Consider the following 19,063-nt stretch of genomic DNA (forward strand, 5'->3'; position numbering starts at 1 on the left):
CCCCCTGAGCAATGTCGAACTCCGATTTCTCCGCTTCATCGGCAGGCCCCTCGACGTTGGTCGATGACCGTCCCTCAACGGTACGCACGGAACTGGCGCCAAGAACGACACCCCTCTGTTGAGCCAACCTCCCCGAAAGAATGGCGTCGGCCATGAATGAAGGTCTGGGCGTCGGTCGCGGCACCTCACTCCCCCCGATTTCGGTAGCCACCGCCTTGCCTTTCTCAAGCCTCCTCCACTTTCTTCTTGGCGACTCCTCGCCGTCGGAGGGTTCATCCACGAATTGCAGAGCCGGCGCCAACGATGCCGACTCCCACATAACCATAGTCGTGGATGTAGCCCCCTGTAAAGGAGCTGGAGAAAGACCCCCTTGGACAGACTCGACCAATATGTCTTGAGCGCCCGAAGCGACGTTGGATCGTGTGGAAATGGGGACTGCCGCCCTCTTCCTCGAAGCACCTCGACCTGTCGCCCAAAAAAAAATGTAAGTAAGCGGAGTCGCAAACTTTACAAAACCAAATCTACCTGAAGAGACTTTGGGGCCATAACGCTGCATAAAGGCAGGCCAAGTGCGGGTCTCTTCCGCGTAAGGTAGCAGGCCGGCAACCCATCTCCTAAGATTGGCAACGGGACGGGGCGGATGAGCCATAGCTCCAATATAAAGGTTAGAATCACAATGGTCGCAAACGACAAGGAATGTAACGAACTGCGATACTTACATTTTGAATTCAACCTCTCTGGGAATCCGGCGGGATTGGAGACCAAGTGCTCGGTCCTAACGAAAAAATATTTGCGCCAAAACCCACGACTCGCCCGGTCGTCAGTCTTGACCACTAATCCCCTCGTCCCACAGCCTCGCAGATGTACCATGGTTCCTCTTAAGTAGCAGGCGCTAAACAGTTGCAGGAGGTGATGGACCATGACTTCACATCCGGCCAACTCCGCGTACTTAGTCATTAGCCGAAGCACCTCCAGAGTGTACGGCGTAAGTTGAGCCGGACAGACATTGTAGAACTGGCAAAACTCCTCTGCCAAGGGGAAAAGAGGAAGGCTGTAACCAATCGAAAATGGATACTCGTAAAAAGTGCAATACCCCGGCCTATGAACATCCACATGATCCCTCCCCGCCAGAATCATCTCTACATGAGCGGGTATGATGTACTTCACACGGAGGATATCCAAGTGATTTTGCAACGACTCGGAAAACTCTGGAGTCGGAACGGGAGAGTCCTTACTAAAGTCACTTCGGGGTAGGGTACGTTGCGGTAGCAGCGCTTCCATAGTAAGAGGACTCATGTCCTCTTCCTCCTCCGCCCTTCCACCATCGGAAGGCGGTGGCACGTTCAACGGGGCAGCCGCCGGGATCCTCTCATTGCCTCGGCAAGGTTTAGGCATGATCTCGATGAAGAAAGGGTTACGCACAACACAACGAAAGGAAGGAAAATTCTCGATCAGGAGGAAACATACCGGAAAATGGAAATATGCACAAAGGATTGAATGTTTTTGCAAACGATCAAAAGTTTGAATCAAGTTAAACCCTCCCCCTATTTATAGGGTTGGGAGGCGCCAGAATCGAAGAGGCAGAATTCGAACCAGTGCGGGAAACCAAGCGCCAGAGCTGTTGATTCCCTGCCTCGAGAATACGCATACTGATGACGCCTGTGGACGCTGACATCATACGGGGAACGGCGTTACGTTTTGGTGATCTGACAGTCATGATGACTGTTTCATACCTGTCACATCACGGTCCTTTGATAAGGACAAACTCTCTCAAAACGAAGGTATTGATTCCACCCTCGAGGACGCATCTCGCTGCGACCCCGACGAGTGGAGGGACTAATTGTATGGGGTCGAATTTGACTGATCACGTCTCTAAGCAAGCACGAGCGACCATACATACGCGAGCCCGGTTAAAAGGACGACTTGGGGATAATACGGGGGACGACCTCGTGACCACGTCGGACCTTCTACAGCGTGTACTTTATTTTTGTCTTTTAAATATTTACATAAAGACCCCTCGCTATATAAAGGGAGTCTGAGCTGTGTAAAAAGGGGGATTCATTATTGGAAACACATTATCTCTCTCTCTTCTCTCTCTAACATTATTTCTCTCTTACCTTTCTATGATTATCACCTTCTCTTATTTCTCCGATTTGTACCATTGCTATCTGATCCGATATTTAAGATCATCCTAGAGTTTATTATCTTCAACTACGATTTACCCCTTCATCTATATTGATTGATTTGCTTAAAAAGTATTATACAACTTTTGAGTCAAACAAACCTTTCCTTCTTTCTCTCTTCTCTCCCTTCCTCTCTCCCCTCCTCTCCACATTGCCCCGTGAGGCTATTTGCACAGAGAACCTCACTCTATGGCTAAAGTTGCTTCCTTGCCAAGACAAAGCTGGGCTTTCTGCATTGATGGACAGACCTTGTTGGAAAATTCCTAATATGCAAATGCTATGCCTCTTAGAACCAACAAAACTGTTGCCATGTCATTCGAGTTGCAACAAATAACAGAGTCGATGAATTAACAACAGAGCTAGGAAATGTAACGAATCCCTGCATAAGTAGCAATTCAGATTCATGAAACTAACATTTCTTAGTGATACAGACATTCTGGCGTCAAGAGACCCACCGTTTAATCCAAGAGGGTGAACCTACACTTGTATGTGTATACTAAGGTAGACGAGGACAAAATTTATTGCACAACAAGGATGTTCGACATATGACAGTACTGTTTCTTCACACCCCAATTCAGAGACCAACCAGCTGTATTAATTCCACAAGCATTATGCGAGCAGAGAAAGATTAGCAAACAAATAAAGTCAGAGCTAACACATAGTATTCCCTAACCCATAAAAATAGATTACATCATCTAATATCCTAGCTCTAATGCAGAGCTTTCCACTTAGAAATATCAGATTCTGTTTAATGTTGAAGGTCAAAGGGAAAAAGAAAAAGAAAAAAGAAAAAAGAAAAAAGAAACTACAGCAAGCTATTTTTAAATTCCCATCTGTAGCATCTCAATACTATGACTTGCAATAAGGCAATTCAATATTGTTTGAGCTTGAATTAGGTCCTACTGGAGCGCACAACTAAGCTGTATAGTTGTATTTATATTTTACAAAAAAGACAGTAATCAAATTCTCTATGTGAACTGAAAAAGAAAAAAAATTTGGATGAAATTAAAAATATTTTTACTTAACGTTATGACTACAAGATCATAGTAATAATATGTACTACTTTATTTATATTCTTTCTTTTTTCGTGAGGAGCCGAGAAAAGTTCTATTTAGAAAATGCGGCAGCGAAACTTGTCTACAACTTTCATACATTATTTATATCAAGTTATATACAACTACAATATCATACCACTTAAAAAACAATTTGTATACAAATTTTATACAATATGTCTTTTATATATTTTGTATCCGATTTATATATATATAGTAAAAACAAATTTCATTCAACTAATTATATATTATACAACTTATCCACAACTTTCACACATTATTTCTACCCAGTTATATACAACTACAATATCATACAACTTAAATATAATTTTTATACAATGTTGTTCAACTTTCATACAATAGTTAAATAAATAAAAATATATATATAGACAACAGAATACAATTTTTCTACAGTTTTTCTACAATTTTACTACAGTTTCGTAAATATAATGTATATCATGTCGTCTTCTTCTTCTTCTTCTTCTTCTTCTTCTTCTTCTTCTTCTTCTATATGAAATTCAGCCAAAACCACGTCTAATCTTCACCAAAACCCCTCAAAAATGAGATATAAACTCCAAACCATATTCCCAATTTTTTGCAACAACACCTAATCCAAACAAATAATGGTTTTTGAAAACCCAAATTCGAATTCAAAGCTTCAAAGCTTTTTAATTGATGTCAGTAGTGGAATTGCTGCTCTCTTTTCCTTTGCTTTACATTACTGAACTTAGGGATTGAGAGATAGAGAGAGACGTAGAGAGAATTCCCAATTCTTTGCAACAACACACAATTCAAATAAATAATATTTTTTGAAAACCCTAATTCGAATTCAAAACTTCAAAGCTTTTTAATGGTTGTCAATGGTGGAATCGTGGGTGAGTGCAAGATACGTGGGGGATGGTGGATGATGTGGAGAGAGAAACGTGGGGGAGTGGAAGATACGTTAGAGTAATTTTAGGACACTAATTATTATCATTAATTCCCTTAAAATGTACATAAATGGTAATTGGGTATATAAAATATAATTATAGTAAAACTTGAGTAGGGAGGGTAATATAGTTTCATATAGTGTATAGGAATATAAAAATTCCATAAAAAGGTTAAATAGCAACAAGAATCTAGCGTGATGCGAACCCTCTTTACCGTCTCACCAGAGACTTTGCTTGCTCCAAGGTTCAAATTATTACTTTTATATGAATTTTCTCTGTTTTTAATATAATTTACCATTATACACAGTATAAATTTTTAACGAAGCGGATTCAATTGAACCCGCTCGATACCACGTGGGTCCGCCCTGGCTGATGTTGCTCATATTCATATTTAAGTTGTGTTTATGAAATAACTAAAAACAAGAAAATCATCAATATTAGAAGAAATGTTATCATTTGAATATTACTTGTTGCATTTATTTTGTGTTCAACTTGATATTAACAACATGTCTGTAAAAACATATAATAATTAAGCAAAACATGAATTTAACCAAGTGAGGGGTGATAACAACATAGGTAACTGTGTTTAGCTCCAAACAATAAACAACACTCCAACCCAGTCAATCATGTTAGCTGAACGCGACTCAATAATTGAAAATTTTAAAATTTGTACTTGCAAGTGTGTACTGCTTTTTTTACACTATCAGATCACGCGAGGATATAATACTCCATTAAAAGGGAATTTCTGATTTGAAAATTAAGTATGCATTTGGTCATACATTCCAAATATTTTTTTACTTTATTTAAAACTTCTAAAATTGGAGTTGTGTTTGGTCATACTTTTTGCAAAGTAGAGAAGATAGCACTTTATTTGGAATTTATAAAGATGGAGTTGGAAAACAAGTTTGGAGCACTTTTTCAAATTCTGAATCCAACTCCAAGTTAATTTTAAAAAATTTTATGACCAAATACTAATTTGAATAAAGTAACAAATTATTTTGAAAAAAATGTGAATAAAATTCATGGTAAAATGGCTCCTAAAAGATACCTATCACGTGTAAATTTGAGCTAATAATATTCATGGTAAAAAATATTTTATGAATTGGCCAAAACTCTAAGAAAAAAGAAATTTTTTCAATGGGTATAGTTGAAATACATTGAAAACATATAGATAAGTCAATATACAAAATTTGAGGAAGATTGGAGGTGATTTGGATTGGTTTTGTATCAAAATTCGTAACTAAATCGAGTTCAAAAAATTCTTTTGCGACACATATATCAAATATGTATCACGCATGCATCTCACACACAGGTATACACGGATATATATGTGATACACAATTGATATAAATATGATAAATATGTGATACAGAAATGATACACTATGTGATACGCATATCATTTTTTTCATGTTCAGTTTTTACTTCGAATTTTCAATTCAAACCACCTCAAAACTTCACCAAATCATCCCAAAACTGAGATTCAAGCTCCTTAAGATGTACCCAATCTATTCTAATTACACCCACTCAAAAGAAAGCAAAACATTTGACATTTTTTGATACAAATAGCTAATTGGCTAATATTAGTATTATTTTATGAATTGGCCAATTTTTAAAATGAGATACTTATAAATGGACATAGCTGGTAGTTTATTACACTGTCAATGGGCTTGTTTCCTATGGATCGCGTATCTTTAAGTTTGGGTCTTCTTTGAGGTTTGGGTCTGTTAATCTGCTCTGTAAGCTTAACGTATATATAGAAGCTGAAGCTCCTCTTTTCTTTTCTGTTTTATTTGAGAAACTTTCATAAAGAACTATCTTTTGGTAGTAATTAGCCATCTATAGATACCATTTGCCATATTACGGATTATAGATACCTTTTGTGTGGATATAAGATGTATTTGATGTATTTAAGCTATTGTATTCATGAATACAGTAGCAAAAATAGGCGTGAATCAGGGAAGTCCAGCTAATCAGTTGTTGTATTCGAGTGTATTCGACTGCATTCATGGAGTGAAATATGAGATTACAGCTGGACAAATTATTGTATTCAACTGGACTGTATTCACGACGTGAAATAGGGGATTACACTGTTTTTAGAACGGAAAGTGAATCAATTAACATAATAGACTCCTAATAAAAATCAACAAACTCAATTATAACACACAAATTTTGTATTTTCAGTTATAAAAAAGATTATCAACTGAAAAATACCCCAAAAACATAGCAATCTTCAAAGAACTTATATAATACATCTGAATACATAAATTATATTAATTAAAAAAAAACATATGAATACATTCATGGCATATAGCGAGACAGTAAATATAATGAAATACATATAATACAGCGGGATACATTGAAATACAATGAAAGAAAGACAGTGAATACAATGAAATACATGGAATACAACGAGATACATTGAATTACAATGAAAAAAAAAGACAATGAATACAATGAAATACATGAAAATACATTGAAATATATTAACAGAAAATCAAGTTGCTCAGCCCCAAACTCTGTCGTCTTTGTTCAAGAACAAACCCTAATTTCCGACGAATCCACCGTTCACCGGAAGCCGGTAGTGAAACACGACCCAATGGAGATTGTGGAGAGTGTGAGGATCTGTATGGCAAAGGCTCTTGATAAGGCTACTGCTGATGAACATAACGTGGATAGTGAACTCAAAGCTATTGGGCTTACAAATCAGGGAGAGATCACTGTTGTGTGGAACAAATCCACAGGGCTACCTCTTTAAAATGCCATTGTTTGGATGGATGTCCGTACGAGTTCTATTTGCAGGTCTTTTATAAATTTCCAACTTTTTTTCCGTTTCTTGATTCGAACCAAATCCAACTTCGTTTTCCGATCAGAATCAGTATCTGTTTTATCCCTTTACAGCTTGTTTGGATGGTTGTTACGCATCGTTTCATAATGTATCATATCGTACTGTATTGTATTGTACTGTATCATTTGATAAAAACAATGTTTGGATAGATTGTGTCGTTTGCCATCGTTTTATGATATCACGCACCAGCAATATGGTGAATAAACTTGTAATATTATTAAAAAAAAATTATGATACAATGTAAAATTACTATATAAAAAGGTAGGGTAAATGATAAAATAAAATTATTTAATAATAGTAAATGGTGAGATTGAGAGAAAAAGACAAGGTAACGACGCGACCACACCAAATCAATCGTTACATAAAGTGGCACATTTCGTCGTTATGTAACAACGGATTTAACGATACGATACAATAAAATTTAAGTAACAATTAAAACAAACATCGTATTTAAAGTAATAATACGATACAATACAATGGGTAACAACCATCCAAACAAGCTGTTAATGCATACACATTTGTTGAGAGAGAGGAGATAACCATGGAGAAATACTGGCGTTGAGAGAGAAAGAGAGAGGGTGGAGAAAAATCTGAAAGAATGAGAGAGAAAAATAATACAAAGAGTATTTTATGGCTTAAGAGTAGGAGGTAACCATAAATAGATATTTGGCTATAAAAATCAAAAGGTATCTATAGAATATAATTTTTCAAAAGGGTATTTATTTAAAATAAATAAGATATCAACCTTTGCTATAAGCGGTAAAAATTCCGTTTTTTCCCCTCGACGAAACCTTGTTGCAACGCTAATTCCAGATTATAATTTTTCAACAAGCTTGTCTAAACAAGGTAATTTTCTTCTAGTTTTTTTCCTGTTATATGTAATTGAGTGCTATTTTTCGCATTATTAGTTTTTTTTTTTCGTTTTGCTTTTTTGGTGTTTTATCTATTCTGATGTCTTAAACTATTTCGAGAAAACAACCCTAGATTCATTTTTTATTTGCTGTTTGAATGTGTTCTTTGATGAATCCGGAATTTGTTTAGTGTAAGATGCTGCTTTTGCTGAAGAGAAGTGAATAAAGATACACAAAATAAAGATGTGAGAATATCTTTTTTCTTCTTTGTTTTTTTTTTGTTTTTGCTTGTGTTACCACTTAATTAGCTTATTATTGGAGTTTTCTTGCTTGAATAAGTTGAGGAAAAGGGGGATTTCTACTCCTCAGAATGAAAATTGATGGGGGTGCATGTTTATGAGGTTTGCCTGAAGAAAACAAAATGAAAGATAGATACCATATTTTGGAGTTCTCTTCAATTAAAAAATAAAAAGGGTAGCCTAGTGCACAAACCATCCCGCGTTCACATAGGATCTCAGGAAGGGCTGCACCCCAAGGGGTATAATTGTCACAATCCATATTCACGTACGTCAGTTCATGCCATAAGGTAGTCGACGTAAATCCATGAAGAGATTATCTTTCAGATGATAAGAGGTTAATCCTATGGGTCTTAAATGATACAAAAGTGTATAAAGGTGGTTAACAAGTATTAAAAGTTAAACGGATCAAGGATGTTGTTAGCCGTATTTTCGGGTAAACCTAGAGGTGCTTAATGCACTCAAGAGTCGTGTTTTAATGTATTTGAATCATATAATATCCGTATCATAAGTCTTGAAGTCAAACGAGTTATGAAACAAAGGTCGACAAAAGTTGTCGCAACTAAGGTTCATAATTTTACTTAAACATTAGGCCAAATGTTAATAAGCTTTTCTCCCAATTTACAAGGAATTACGGGGTGATCTACCCACTAAATTAAAGATCTATGAGTCTAGTTTCTAATGCATTAAACCGTTTGTCAATACGACATTGGACTAGAGAGATATAGGCATTTTTGCGAGACTGCACAAGCTGCTAGGTGACAAGTAGGTGTGTCACCTACTTGGTTAAATGATAGTCCAAAATAGGAAATTTCGGGTCGGCCAAAGAGCCCATTTAAAAGGTTATCTCCTGCAATATAACCCTCAGTATATATCACAAATAACCAGACCTAAACCTCTGCAAAATTCCTCCCAAAAATTATCCACAAACCCTAATCGATTTTCCCTCTCTTTCAAGTTCTAATTGGGGGTAAAACCTAGAGTTTAAAGAACCAAGGGAAGGGCTGAGTTATCCAACAAGTAAGGTAAGTTTACTGCTCTCTTTCATACATTTTTTCTGCTATGAATTCATGGTAATTCGTTCTATACATGTAAGAACTCACGGGACGGTGATCGGAAGCCGTGAGTTCGAGTTATTCACTTGTAGCGGACTATTTTGTGGACTGTTTTGTGTTGCTGTTTGGCTGCGTGTTTTACTACGCTTTTGTGGAGTTTTGGAGGAGGAAGGGTGTGGAGAAACACCATATAGATGTAGGTTTGTGGGATGGTAGTTCTTCGTAATATTTCCGGATCATTTGGCACGACTACGGTGGCCGTCATATGTATGAAGTGATTAGGTTGTGCGTGGACTGTTTTGGGAGGCTCAATATGATTATTATTGATGTTGTTTGGGCTGTTTGTTGATTGTTTGGAATTGTGTGAAGTCATATATATAGGGGAGGTGCTGTCCGTTTCATCATAAAATAGGTTGTGGTAGATACATAATAGTTATGACGCTTGAATGATAACGATAGTATCGTTTCTCTTATTGTAGACTAAGGAGTCGTGACAACTGCATAGCTTGAGATTGGGGCAGTATATACAAGGTATATGAGGCTATCCCTTTCCTTCTTTTGCACGACTCCGATCGTACATAATGTAATGAACGAGCTTCCAAAGATACTCTACTCTTAGAAGATAGCAGTACTTACATTGTTTGCCCTCTTATGGAACGATTGATGTTGATGTTGCTTCTCTTATTCTTATGTTATCAATGTTGTTGGTACTTCCTGATTCTTATAAGGTTCATAGTAAAGAGTTAGTCCTAATAACGGGTACAGAGGATACCGACCTTACGTCACTCCGAAAGGTTTAGAACGTGATTCCATGAGTCGAGCATGCATTATATATATGTATCTATTTTACTCTACCAAGCCGCGCTATAGTCGGTCGGGTACGGAACCTATTGTGCAACCACCGATCAGTTGGGTTTTACCGAGCTCCACGTAGCCGGGTACGTTTTTACCGAGCCTATTACGGCCGGGTACGATATGATGATGATGATGCCCACAGAGGCGTATGTTTTAAAAGTTTATGTATATATACATATGTATCACGCATTTCATGTCAGTATCCCTTAGAGGTACCCAGATGTTACAGGTTGTTTATTCTCTATCCCTGCTTACATTACTGTTCGTACTTATGGTTCCCTGCCTTACATACTCAGTACTTTATTCGTACTGACGTCCTTTTATTTGTGGACGCTGCATGTCGTGCTGTAGGTCCTGATAGACAGGCAGGCGCAGCTCCCCCACCATAGTAGGCTGTCCAGTTCAGCGGTGATTGGCGAGATCCCTTCTTCGGACTTGCCGTGGTCTTGGTATGCATTTTTGTTATAGACATTATGGGTATGTCGGGGCCCTGTTCCGGCTATGTTGCAACACTTATGTTCCTTTAGAGGCTCATAGACAGGTGTCGACTCATGTATAGTTTGGTAGGCCTTGTCGGCTGAGTTTTTGTTGTATAGTCTTTCATGGCAGCGTGGTAGCTCGTACCTTATGTATAGTTTCTTGATTGTCTGGTCATCCCATGTTATGTATGTTCATGCCATCATATTTTATTGTTGGTTGTCCATGATCCATGTCTACCATTTATATTGATCTCGTCAGCCCTAAAAGATAATAAAGAAGGTTAGATAAAATGTACGTTGGTGCTTGGCAAGTATGGCCGGGTGCTAGTCATGGCCCTCTGTTTGGGTCGTGACAAACTTGGTATCTGAGCAAGCCTGTCCTAGGGATTGTCTATGAGCCGTGTCTAGTAGAGTCTTGATTATGGATGTGTAGCACGCCACATTTATAATCAGGAGGCTACATGACATCTAGGGTTGTTACCTTCTTCCTGAATCTAGATCGCGCGTAGAGTTGAGTCGTAAGTGTTCGTCTCTAATATTCACTTTGTTTTCTTTAAAGCGATGCCTTCGACTAGGAAGCAAACAATTAGTAGACGGCTTGATACAGTTGCGGGAGAGGGTACCAATCAGGTGCCCCAAGCCAGAGCAGGCCAAAGTGAGGCTCAGAGTGAGATGCCGTTTCATACCTCATCTACTCCGTCTCCACCAGAGGAAATTAGGAGGCACCCAGCACCACCTGTTCCTCTGTCTGGCACTACAGACCAGGATATGCGGAATGCGGTGCAGTTGTTGACTAGCTTGGTAGCTGCTCAGGCTTAGAGGCAGAATACCGGTGTTGTTGATAGACCGGTTAGTACGAGAGTTCGTGATTTTATTAATCTAGACCCTCCAGTGTTTACCGGATCAGACACCAAGGAGGAACCGTAGACTTTTATTGATTAGGTTCATCGTACACTGCGTGTTATGCGTGCTAGTGATACAGAGGCAGTAGAGTTGGCTTCTTATCGGCTACGGGATTTAGCGGTTCTTTAGTATGATAGTTGGGAGAGATCCAGGGGTCCGAACGCTCCTCCAGCTGTGTGGAAGGATTTTTCTGAGGCCTTTCTTCGTCACTACTTACCAATTGAGATACGACGCACTAGAGCTGATAAGTTCTTGAACCTTAGACAAGGTAATATGAGTGTGCGAGAGTATAGTATGCAATTTGATTCTTTAGCAAGGTATGCTCCCCATATGGTGCACGAGATGAGTGATAGGGTGCATCTGTTCGTAAACGGGTTGGGACCACATCTGATAAATGAGTGCACGACAGCCTCCTTGGTGGAGGGCATGGATATTTCTCGTATTTAGGCTTATGCCCAGACCCTAGAGGATCGTAAGCGCCAGCAGAGGGCAGATAGGGAGCAGGATAGGAGCCAGCATAAGAGGGCGAGATTTACAGGGTATTCTGATGACTTTAGAGGCAGCGTCAGGCCCCAGTCTTCAAGGAGTTCGGCGCCTCCTGTAGCTAGTGCTCCTCCACAGTTTCAGAGGCCTCGATATGGTCGATTTACCTATTCTGGTACAGGTCAGAGTTCACGGGCATCAGGCTCGCAACATCACAGGGATACTAGTCAGACGAGACCCCCAATACCACGTTGTGACCAGTGCGGCAAGGCCCACTTTGGACTGTGCCGTCGAGGTTATGATGCATGCTATTCTTGCGGACAGCCTGGCCATATGATGCAGGATTGTCCTAACAGAGGAGGTGGTAGTATGGCTCAGCCGACTGGATCTGTGTCTGGTTTTTCCTCATCAGTTCGACCTCCAGCACAGGGTTTTCAGCAGTCGATAGGTCGTGGTAGAGGTAGAGGTGCAGTGCCGAGTTCGAGTGGTGCTCAAAATCGAACCTATGCTCTAGTAGGTCGACAGGATCTTGAGTCGTCTCCAGATGTTGTTACAGGTATATTGTCTATGTTTTCTTATGATGTATATGCGCTGATTGATCCGGGATCTACATTATCATATGTTACACCCTTTATGGCTAATAAGTTTGGCGTTGAACCTGAATTGATAAGTAAACCCCTTGCGGTATCTACTCCGATAGGAGATTCTGTGATTGCTAGAAGGGTATATAGAGGTTGCACTGTGATGATTTGTAGTCGACAAACCTCGGCAAATTTATTTGAGTTAGAAATTGTTGATTTCGATGTGATAATGGGAATAGACTGGTTGGCCTCATGCTATGAAAATGTTGACTGTCGTAGGAAGATGGTTAGGTTTCAATTTCCTGGTGAACCCGTCATTGAATGGAAGGGGAACATTGCTACACCGAAAGGTAGGTTTATTTCCTATCTTAAGGCAAGGAAAATGATCTCAAAAGGTTACATTTATCATCTCGTTCGCGTTAGGGATGCGGAGGCGAAGCCGCCTACACTACAATCAATCCCCGTGGTCAATGAATTTCCAGATGTTTTCCCAGATGAACTCCCAGGCCTTCCTCCTGAAAGGGAGATTGAGTTTAGCATTGATGTGTTTCCTGACACTCAACCGATCTCTATCCCTCCATACAGAATGGCCCCGACAGAGTTGCGAGAGTTGAAGGTGCAGTTGAAGGACTTGCTGGATAAGGGCTTCATTAGGCCTAGCACTTCACCTTGGGGTGCGCCAGTCCTGTTCGTGCGGAAGAAAGACGGGTCGTTATGGATGTGTATCGACTATCGACAGTTGAATAAGTTTATTGTAAAGAACAAGTATCCACTTCCAAGGATTGACGACCTGTTTGACCAACTCCAGGGTGCCAAGTATTTCTCCAAGATTGACTTACGTTCAGGGTATCATCAGGTGAGGGTCAAGGAGAAGGATATTCCAAAGACGGCCTTCCGGACAAGATATGGGCACTTTGAGTTCTTGGTGATGTCGTTCAGGCTAACAAATGCCTCATCAGCTTTTATGGATCTCATGAATACTGTATTCAGGCCCTATCTTGATGTGTTCGTGATCGTATTCATTGATGACATTCTAGTGTATTCTCGTTCGGAGGCGGAACATGCGGGCCACTTGCGGATAGTATTACAGACGCTTCAGGATCGTAAGTTATATGCTATGCTCTCCAAATGTGAATTCTGGCTTAACTCAGTAGCATTCCTTGGCCATGTGATATCTGACGAGGGTATTAGTGTCGACACTCAGAAGATCGATGCAGTAAAGAATTGGCCGAGACCTACAACACCATCAGAAGTCCGCAGCTTCCTGGGGCTAGCAGGATATTATAGGCGATTTGTTGAAGGGTTTTCCTCTATATCGGCACCATTGACTAAGTTAACACAGAAAGCTACTAAATTCCAGTGGTCTGACGCTTGTGAACGAAGTTTTCAGGAGTTGAAGAATCGATTGACATCCGCACCAGTGCTCACTCTTCCTGAAGGACCAGAAGGTTATGTGGTATATTGTGATGCCTCAGGTATAGGTTTGGGGTGCGTATTGATGCAACGTGAGAAGGTGATTGCTTATGCATCAAGACAACTGAAGAAGCATGAAAAGAATTATCCAACCCATGATTTGGAATTGGCTGCAGTAATATATTCTTTGAAGATATGGCGGCACTACTTATACGGCGTCCATGTTGACATCTACACAGATCACAAGAGTTTACAATACATCTTCAAGCAGAAAGAGTTGAATTTGAGGCAGCGTAGGTGGCTTGAATTACTGAAAGACTACGACGTCGAGATATTGTATCATCCCGGTAAAGCAATTGTTGTGGCAGATGCTCTCAGCCGTAAGTCAATGGGAAGCTTAGTACACATTGAGGAAGGTAGATGGGGGTTGACTAAAGAGCTTCATCAGCTAGCCAATATGAGAATAAAATTGTTTGACTCTGATGACGGAGGTGTTACTGTACATAATACATCAAAATCATCTTTGGTAGCCGAGGTAAAAGCACGAAAATATGAAGATCCTATGTTAGTACGATTGAGAGAGAGCATTCAACAGTGTATAATTACGGCTTTTGAGATCGGAAGAGATGGGGCACTGAGATACCAGGGCCGATTATGTGTGCCTAATGTGGCAGGGTTGCGAGAGAAGATTATGAATGAGATTCATCAATCCCGATATTCCATCCATCCCGGCTCGACAAAGATGTATCATGATGTCAAGGAGTAGTATTGGTGGGATAACATGAAGAAGTCCATTGCAGAATTATAGCCCAGTGTCCCAATTGTCAATAAGTAAAGATAGAACATCAGAAACCCGGTGGATTGCTTCAGAATATAGAGATTCTGACCTGGAAATGGGAGGTGATTAATATGGACTTCATTATTGGATTACCTCACTCTTATCATAAGATTGACTCTATCTGGGTGATAATTGATCGACTTCCAAAATGTGCCCATTTTCTGCCAGTTAAGACAACTTACACGGCTGAAGATTATGCGAAGTTGTATATCAAGGAGATTGTTAGGCTTCATGGTGTGCCGGTATCTATTATATTTGACCGAGGAGCTCAATTTATGGCTAATTTTTGGAGGTCTTTTCAGAAGGGTTTAGGCACACAAGTGAATCTCAGCACTGCATTTCATCCGCAGACTGACGGACAGGCTGAACGTACCATTCAGACACTGGAAGATATGCTACAAGCATGTGTTCTAGGTTTTAAGGGGAACTGGGATGACCATCTTCCACTCATAGAATTCGCCTACAATAATAGCTACCATTCCAGTATTAAAATGGCCCCATACGAGGCACTACGGGAGGAGATGTAGATCACCAGTTGGATGGTTCGAAGTCGGTGAAACAGAATTATATGGGCCAGATTTGATTCACCAAGCCACTGAGAAGGTGAAAGTGATATAGGAGCGATTGAGGACGGCACAAAGCAGGCAAAAGTCTTATTCTGATGTCCGACGTCGTGATCTGGAGTTTGAGGTTGGTGATTGGGTTTTCCTGAGGATCTCGCCGATGAAGGGTGTTATGCGTCTTGGGAAGAAGGGTAAGCTGAGTCCACGGTATATCGGTCCGTACAAAATTCTTCGACGAATTGGACAGGTTGCTTATGAGTTAGAATTGCCATCCGAATTGGAATTTGTCCATCCGGTATTCCATGTATCTATGTTGAGGAAATATATTGGAGACCCTTCTCGAGTTGTCCCTATCAAAGATGTACAAGTTACAGAGGATCTATCATATGATGAAGTGCCGGTGGCTATATTAGATCGACAGTCCGCAAGCTAAGAACAAAGGATGTAGCTTCTGTCAAAGTATTATGGAGGAACAAGAATATGGAAGAAATGACATGGAAAGCAGAAGAGGAGATGAAGTCTAAATACCCTTACCCATTTCAGAATGAAGATAACAAGGATGCTGGTGGAACGCATGATACATTAGAAGGTGAAACGGCTCTATGAGGTAAGCAATAACTTGAGAATACTCTTCCTTAATACAAAATGGTGATATGCAGATAATATACATATCCATAATGCTTTGTGTTCCGTTGGAATCCAAGATGATTTGGACTCCCCATAAACCCTTACATTCGAGGACGAATGTTCCTAAGGGGGGGGGGGAGGGTATCACAATCCATATTTACGTACGTCAGTTCATGCCATAAGGTAGTCGACATAAATCCATGAAGAGATTATCTTCAAGATGATAAGAGGTTAATTTTATTGGTCTTAAATGATACAAAGGTGTATAAGGGTGGTTAACAAGTATTAGAAGTTAAACGAATCAAGGATGTTGTTAGCCGTATTTTCGGGTAAACCTAGAGGTGCTTAATGCACTCAAGAGTCGTGTTTTAAGGTATTTGAATCATATAATATCCGTATCATAAGTCTTGAAGTCAAACGAGTTATGAAACAAAGGTCGACAAAAGTTGTCGCAACTTAGGTTCATACTTTTACTTAAACATTAGGTAAAATTTTACTAAGCTTTTCTCCCAATTTACAAGGAATTACGGGGTGATCTACCCACAAAATTAAAGATCTATGAGTCTAGTTTCTAACACATTAAAGCTTTTGTCAATAAGACATCGGAGTAGAGAGATATAGGCATTTTTGCGAGACTGCACAAGCTGCTAGGTGACAAGTAGGTGTGTCACCTACTTGGTTAAATGATAGCCCAAAAATAGGAAATTTCGGGTCGGAAAAAGAGCCCATTTAAAGGGTTATCTCCTGAAATATAACCCTCATTATATATCACAAATAACCAGACCTAAACCCCTGCAAACTTCCTCCCAAAAATTATCCACAAACCCTAATCGATTTTCCCTCTCTTTCAAGTTCTAATTGGGGGTAAAACCTAGAGTTTGACGAACCAAGGGAAGGGCTGAGTTATCCAACAAGTAAGGTAAGTTTACTGCTCTCTTTTATGCATTTTTTCTGCTGTGAATTCATGGTAATTCGTTCTATACATGTAAGAACTCACGGGACGGTGATCGGAAGCCGTGAGTTCGAGTTATTCACTTGTAGCGGACTGTTTTGTGTTGCTTTTGGGCTGCGTGTTTTACTAAGCTTTTCTGGAGTTTTGGAGGAGGAAGGGTGTGGAGAAACACCATATAGATGTAGGTTTGTGGTCTGGTAGTTCTTTGTAACATTTCCGGATCGTTTGACACGACTACGGTGGCTGTCGTATGTATGAAGTGATTAGGTTGTGCGTGGACTGTTTTGGGGGGCTCAATATGATTATTATTGATGTTTTTTGAGATGTTTGGTGATTTTTTGGAATTGTGTGAAGTCATATATATAGGGGAGGTGCTGTTCGTTTCATCGTAAAATAGGTTGTGGTCGATACATAATACTTATGACGCTTGAATGATAACGATAGTATCGTTTCTCTTATTGTAGACTAAGGAGTCGTGACAACTGCATAGCTTGAGATTGGGGCAGTATATACAAGGTATGTGAGGCTATCCCTTTCCTTCTTTTGCACGACTCCGATCGTACATAATGTAATGAACGAGCTTCCAAAGATACTCTACTCTTAGAAGCTAGCAGTACTTACATTGTTTGCCCTCTTATGGAGCGATTGATGTTGATGTTGCTTCTCTTATTCTTATGTTATCAATATTGTTGGTACTTCCTGATTCTTATAAGGTTCATAGTGAAGAGTTAGTCCTAATAACGGGTACAGAGGATACCGACCTTACGTCACTCCGAAAGGTTTAGAACGTGATTCCATGAGTCGAGCATGCATTATATATATGTATCTATTTTACTCTACCAAGCCGCGCTATAGTCGGTCGGGTACGGAACCTATTGTGCAACCACCGATCAGTTGGGTTTTACCAAGCTCCACGTGGCTGGGTACGATATTACCGAGCCTTATGATGGCCGGGTACGTTTTTTTACCGAGCTTATTACGGCCGGGTACGATATGATGATGATGATGCCCACAGAGGCGTATGTTTTAAAAGTTTATGTATATATGCATATGTATCATGCATTTCATGTCAGTAGCCCTCCGAGGTACGCAAATGTTACAAGTTGTATATTCTCTATCCTTGCTTACATTACTGTTCGTATTTATGGTTCCCTGCCTTACATACTCAGTACTTTATTCGTACTGACGTCCTTTTATTTGTGGACGCTGCATGTCGTGCTGTAGGTCCTGATAGATAGGCAGGTACAGCTTTCCCACCACAGTAGGCTGTCCAGTTCAGCGGTGATTGGCGAGATCCCTTCTCCGGATTTGCCGTGGTCTTGGTATGCATTTTTGTTATAGACATTATGGGTATGTCGGGGACCCGTTCCGGCTATGTTGCAGCACTTATGTTCCTTTAGAGGCTCATAGACAGGTGTCGACTCATGTATAGTTTGGTATGCCTTGTCGGCTGAATTTTTGTTGTATAGTCTTTCATGGCAGTGTGGTAGCTCGTACCTTATATATAGTTTCTTGATTGTCTGTTCATCCCATGTTATGTATGTTCATGCCATCATATTTTATTGTTGGTTTTCCATGATCCATGTCTACCATTTATATTGATCTCGTCAGCCCTAAAACATAATAAAGAAGATTTGATAAAATGTACGTTGGTGCTTGGCAAGTATGGTCGGGTGCTAGTCATGGCCCTCCAGTTTGGGTCGTGACAATAATGTAGGCAGCTTATGTGGCTGATTCCACAGCTCGAACCTGTGACATCGTATGGAGACAACTTAATGTTGCTCCAAGGATCCCCTTCTAGTTTTCTTCAATTATTGGCCATAATTGCTTGATCATTTTCCCCCTGCAGGAATAGAAATGTCGATGGATGGGAATGTAGGAACAACACCTCCAACGCACGTGGTTGGTGAGCTTAAAGTTACTTCTTATTTATGCCCACTTTGTATCTTTGTTTTGGCTGATTTGATAGAGATTTGGTCAGGTTTGGGTCTAATATATTGTCTTTCAGTGCAGTGATGCAGAAGGGATCAATGGACGAATAATGCACTTAGTGGGAGCAGAAAGAGTTGAGCATAAGAAAACCCAGGCGCACGAGAGACCCCTAGCACGCACTTGAGTGCGCAAGTGACACATAATTCTGCCAGAGGTGCATGACC

Source organism: Nicotiana attenuata, unplaced genomic scaffold (assembly GCF_001879085.1).
Source record: "Nicotiana attenuata strain UT unplaced genomic scaffold, NIATTr2, whole genome shotgun sequence".
Taxonomy (NCBI): Eukaryota; Viridiplantae; Streptophyta; class Magnoliopsida; order Solanales; family Solanaceae; genus Nicotiana; species Nicotiana attenuata.